This window comes from Myodes glareolus, chromosome 18 (genome assembly GCF_982192425.1).
Source record: "Myodes glareolus chromosome 18, mMyoGla1.1, whole genome shotgun sequence".
NCBI classification, from domain to species: Eukaryota; Metazoa; Chordata; class Mammalia; order Rodentia; family Cricetidae; genus Myodes; species Myodes glareolus.
This window is the reverse complement of record NC_142043.1, coordinates 55435022-55441021: the sequence shown is the minus strand read 5'-3', so window position 1 is coordinate 55441021 and position 6000 is coordinate 55435022. Positions and strand designations below refer to the sequence as shown.

Here is a 6000-nt window from a genome sequence, read left to right as displayed (position 1 = left end):
CTAGATGCAAATAATCTCTAGCAAGGCCGGAGGGGCAAGAATTCATAGCTCTTAAATGGTGGGTTAGAAATCTTTGATTCTGATGTTGGTTTTTCTGGAGCTTTGAGGACATTTTTAAAAACCTTTTCAGGAGTGGAAGCTTTGTCCCTAGAGATGATTCTGATGGATGAAGGCCATGTGAATGATATGCAAATGTACCCTCTGCTTCCTTGTTTAAGAGTGGCTTTTCTCTAGAGCCAATAGACTCTCGCCATGTCTGTCTTTGGCCTGGTATCACATCTGTTCCGGAGATTATTACCCCGCTTGCAGCAACCTTCAACGGTTAGGCACTGATAACCTTGAATGGCATTTAAGTACTGCTTTAATTCTATATGGGGCCTGTTATGATCAAAGATAGTCCCCAACTCACACAATGGCTGTACGGACTGAGTCAATGAATGGAATGTATTTAGAAGGAAGTGATAGAGTGCATACTTGCAGTTTAGGGATGGTGATAAATACCACCCCTACTGTATCATGCCAGGCTGTGGGTTGGGGGTCAAAGTCAGAATGGCATGACATCTTTCTCTCAGAACTCAGAATTATGAAGCTAGTGAACCCCAAACTCCAAGTGCCTATCAGGCTAAGGTACGAAGTGAGGCTGGTACATTGGGGACCACGTATCTGGCTGGAGAGCACACGGGCCATGGCTTCAGTGTCTTTTGGAATAGAGGTCCGCTTCTGCCAAATGTGGTGTCTCAAAAGATGTCATGTTCAGTCTAGTGGCACAGGCCTGTAAGCTGACAAGGCAGAAGGCTCGCAAGGTCAAGGCCAGCTTGGACAAGTTAGGAAGGCCCTGTCTCAAAAGAAGGCAGAGGGTACCGCTCAGTAGTAGTTCACTTGGTAAGCATGCATGAGGCCTTAGGGTCAAGGATCAATGTCCCATACAAAAAAAAGTAAAAATCCTGAGTTACTAGTAAAATTTCTCCAATTGTGAGCTCTGACAACAAATGCCACTTAAACTAAACAAACATTTGAGATTTTATCTTAAATACAACAACAAAAACACAAACCATCAAAAAACGCCAAAAGCCAATGACAAAAAAACAAAACCGAAACCTAAATAGATGCTTTACGGGCTAAAAGTCACTGCAGGTAGAGGCTTCCTGGGAGCAACAATCAATAACTTCTTGACACGGTGGCTGTATAGACCCCAACTTCTTTTGTGGGGAGGGGAAGCCTAGATAGATGCAAACATAGATGACTTCTATCTTAATTCTTGGCTCCCCCACAAAATGCACATGAGTTTATGCTGCGTGGGGTTTATGCAAAGGTCGGTGTTTTCGGGAGTGGGTGGCGTGTTCCTGACTATGGCTTTAGTGACCAGAGGCACAGACGGGACCCCTGGGGCTCAGGGGTTAGACAGTTGCGCTTTGCCAGAGGACACAAGGACACTGTAGAGCCCGGGTAGGTGAAGAGTTGAACACAATTTATTTTATGCTTAAATAATTGACTAGGTTATCCAGCGTCTGCTTCTCCCATACATGTCATTTAGAGCTAGGTGTCCATGGGGGCCGATTTCAAGTGAAGTTGTGGATGAAGGAACCTCACTGAAACCCAGAGGAAGATGCTCTATAAGACGCAGCCTTACTAACCTACGACACTGCTAAGGTGGTTACAAGTGATCGGCTTACTGGAAGGGGTCTACATCTCAGAGCCAGTACACAGGAACAGTGATTTTTTTTTCTTTTCTTTTTTACAGTGTGCTGCCATTCTCCTAGATACGGGTTTCTGGTCAGTCCATTTTTAAATACCCATGACTGGGGCCTCTTGTGAGCACCATCCACCTGTACAGTGGCAAGCAATTTCCCCCTGTAAGCACTAACAGCCCTCCCCCATCCCACCCCCAAGCAACTACTGTATAGTTTTGTGGGATTTTTTTTTTCCATTTTTGGTCATTTCATTGAAAAAGTTGGCAATAGCAACAAATATTAGATGAAGGGCTTTTGTGTTTACAGATAAAATCTCCTGTATTGCAGGAGACTAGTGTTTGCAAAATTGGAAAAGGTTTAATCAAAATAAGGTGATATGCATGCATCAAAATATTAGTATTCTGAAGAAAAAAAATTTTTTTTTCACAGAACTACAGAATTCCTCATTTGGGGAATTATTTAAATTTGCAGCAGGTTTTTTTTTGTTGTTGTTGTTAAAGATTTGCATTTTCTTTTTAAAATCAAGCTAGCAGTTTTGCGTGTACAAACGTTATCATTGCTAATATACAAGAATCAGTGAAGAGTCTCCGCACACCCCAGAAGCTCCTCCGTGTCCAGGGTGAAGTCACTTGGAACTCCCATGGTTAGATGCAGCTGTGATATCCTGTCTGTGTTCTATGAGGCAGTAGCCTATCAACATTTATTCTACTTGTTGTTGTTGTTAGAATTTACAGTGTTATTATTTACAGCAAAACTATTGATTTTTTTTAAATTTTTTTTTCTTTAAAAAAAGAAACAAACAGTGTTTATACCCTGACAGTTTGGGTCCAAGAAAAATAAGGCGAGCTGTTGTGGATTTAGTAATTGGTAGAGTTTCTTCTTGAGTCGATCCTTCCATCTTCTGTCCCTCCCGGCGCACAGTTTTCTTTTCTTTCCTTCTTTTATTTTTTTTCTTTGAAAAATGACACCAAATTACTTGAGATCAAGTCTGAACAACATGGCTTCTTGTACCTTAGACTGCATTGCTCAGTGCACATGTGTTGATCCTGGGAATGGGAGTGAGTTTCCATGCTCTGTAAATTGGCTCATGCTAAATAAAAAAAAAATGTGAGTAATTTTCTTTTTCTTATGTTTCCTTTTGCATTAAAGAAAAAAATCAGGTCACTGGTGTGTGGCGGCGGCAGACCCACACTCCCTTCTTGGTAAATATTTTCCTTCCGGCTGCTCTCTGTTGGATTTCTCAATACTGGCAGTATGAACACATGGTCCTGAGGAGAGAGAAACAGTAGGTGGTGAGTTTCGGTTTCTTTCTTTTTTGAGACAGGGTCTCATGTAGCCTAGGTTGGCCTTGAACTTGTGACCTAGGATGACTTTGAACTCCTGATCATTCTGCCCCAATCACAGTACCTAGGTTGTGCGGTGTGGGGTCTGAAACCTGGGTTTCCTGCACGGTAGGCGCTTTAGCCAACTGAGACATATCCCTCACTCATTTTATAGATAAAGGAGAATTTATCTATGGCTTCTTTGTTGTTCATCATAAAGGGTTCAGAGAACAAGGGTCTAGTTCTCCACACTAGGGTGTTTAGGTTGCCTGAAAAATACCTCTGTGGACCAGACACTAGATCATTGGTTCTCAAACTGTGGGTCATGACCCACACACGGGTCACACATATCAGACATTTACATTACTGTTCATAACAGAGCAAAATTATAGTTATGAAGTAACAACAAAATTGTTGGTGGAGGGGGGTCACCACAACATGAGGAACAGTATTAAAGGGTCACAGCATTAGGAAGGTTGAGAACCACTGACTTGGGGTATCTCAGGAACCGCTCAGAAGTCAAGAGAAAGAAACTGACAGACTGGAATTCCAGTGTGAAGCAGGAAGGATTTAAGAAAAAGGAAAACAAAAAAAGCCTTGTGCACTCACAAACGAACAGCCAGCTCTCTTCTGCAGCTCGTGAAGAGCCTTTAGAATCTGACTGGGGACAGAGGGTGTCCTGGTGACCTTGAGCTTGTGTACCCAGACAGGTTTTTCTTTGGGTGGATCACCCGTGACATCCTGCCCTGTGTAAACACCCAGAACAGCTAGCTCTTCCTATCTCCCGTTTATGGGTCTGGCTGCCTTTTTCATGTGTGTTTGCTGCTGACCTCCCTCCCCCAGGGCACTGTCGAGGGGGAGCCAAGAACACCCAAGGACCCACTCTTCTGAGGTTTCTACACTCGCCCTCCTCCAAGGAAGGAAAATGACTCACTTCGGTGGATCCAATTACAGAGGGTGGGGAAACCCTGTCCGGCAGGATTTTCACACCTTGGTTTCTGTCATTAAATCCTAATCTTCCAGGCACCAGGCTGCTTACGGGGCTCTGTGGTCATGTCACCCTCTTCACTCAGGGAAGAGGCGTTCCCAGCTCTATTCTCTAAACTTTCCCTCGTGTCTCCCAGCTTCCTTGGTATGTAAATTTTTAAGGTATCATGCTTCTTCTATGATGCGGAGTTTAATAATCTCTAGTAAGTGTCTATACACATTGAGACCACTAAAAACCTGAGTGAACTCCCTCCCATCTGTTGGTCTACATTTTCTAATAACCAGCCTAACTTCCCAAGTTAATTTTGTATCACAAAGCAAAGCCGTTGTCTTCTCAATAGAAACCAACATTTGTCTGTCTAGATAGTGGGTAGTTCTGACCCCAAGATTGGGACATAATTAAATGTCTTTCTATAATGTGGCTATTTTTTAAGAGCAGTACTGATCCTCCAAATCTTTCTTCTTAGTCAGCCAGCCAGAATGTGGGTTCCAACCCCATGGGTTAGGAATGCTAATGGGTAGATAACATTTCTTATAAACACTTTATACCAAGAACAGCATTGGGCAAAGAGGATGAGAACCTTGGCTAAGCAACTGCTGGAAGATGAAGTGTGATGAGGGCGCCCTCTGATGGATGGGATATTGTGAGCACATAGCAGATGACATTGCAGAAAGAGAATCTGGAATCAGCTCCCCTGTCTGAGTGTAGGTAATAAGCGGAAGGGACTTAAGACCCATTCGAAGGAGTGACATTTTCATGAGTTTGGTATATCCTTTTGTATGGAAGGGTGGAAGAAATTCACATCTATGTCCATGCTATTATACTAATTTATTTTCACATTAAGAAACATTTTAACTGATACTTAAGAGATCACAGCTCCAGGTCCAGTATAGGTGGTTTGGGTACAGAACTGAGAGCCCCTTTAGAGGCCTCTGGAAATACTCAGTATTTTTTTTTCTTTCATACCTACAGCCCTTAGCAGTCCAGCCCAGTGCACAACTGGGAACTCAGTTCCCAAACGCTCTACTGAAGTCACATTCTCCCCTGGTTCTCAAACTGGGCTGCACAATAGGATTTAATAAGTCCCGCAGTTCAGACTACAGCCACGTGGGCCAGTGTTGAAAACAACAACCACCCCATCCCGACTAGTCTGTTGGCTCGAGCATTCAATGGGCTGGAGGCATGCTTCCTGAGGTTTAATATGTGCATGGCCAGTTGGGGTGACCTGCACACAAGGCTTCTGGTTTTATAGATCAAGTATGTTTCCTAGGGTTTAATGTGTCCATGACCACCTGGGGTGACCTGCACACAAAGCTTCTGGTTTTGTAGATCAAGTACACGCCTAGACATTAATTTCTAAGACCTAAAATGCTGTTGATACCACTCTTTGCCCCTAGGCCTCCTTTGGGAATGCAGACAGTGTGGCCTATCAGCTACACAGAGCGTCCCAAATTATCTTCTGTTGCCCCCAAGTGCGTATATACTTAGACGTTTCTCCTCTAATCAACACATATAGAATTCCTCCCTATTCTTCAAGTGCCCTTTAAATCCTGTCCCTAGAAAGGGCAGACCCTGGGTTTTAAACAGATGGATCCACCTTTGCAGGTCACCCCACGTGCCAGACTCTAGGGGACCTGCTCTGTGCAACCGAGAATTCTGCTGTCCTTCTGTCCGTCCCTCCCCCATCTGCCCTGTTCCTCAGTCCTCTCCACTTCCCTTCTCTTTATCATATGTCTAAGGATGTTTCCTCTGAGTCCTTTGAAGTTTGTGTTATGTTTTAATTTAGTGTGTGTTGCATATATGTGTGCATGGCACAGCTTACGTGTGGAGGTCAGAGGACAGCTTAGGGGAGTTGGTTCTTTTCATCCGTCATGTGGGTCCTGGGGATTGAACTCAGGTCATCGGGTGTCTCGAGTTACTTTTAAATTGCTGCACTAAGACACCATGACCACGATAATTTATAGAAGAGTTTATCGGGGGCTTCAAATTTCAGAGGCTG

At 43.7% G+C, this 6000-nt stretch overlaps 1 protein-coding gene across 11 annotated transcripts in view; it reads right to left on the bottom strand.

Annotated features, from left to right (window-relative positions):
* Positions 1 to 1447: 1447 nt before the first annotated feature.
* Positions 1448 to 6000, bottom strand: part of Ank3 (ankyrin 3) — a 310338-nt gene continuing 305785 nt past the window's right edge. For all 11 annotated transcript variants that reach the window (XM_087898212.1, XM_087898204.1, XM_087898210.1 and 8 more), the window contains one exon: positions 1448 to 2959. The gene's annotated coding sequence lies outside the window, so the exon portion shown is untranslated. The remainder of the gene's footprint in view (positions 2960 to 6000) is intronic.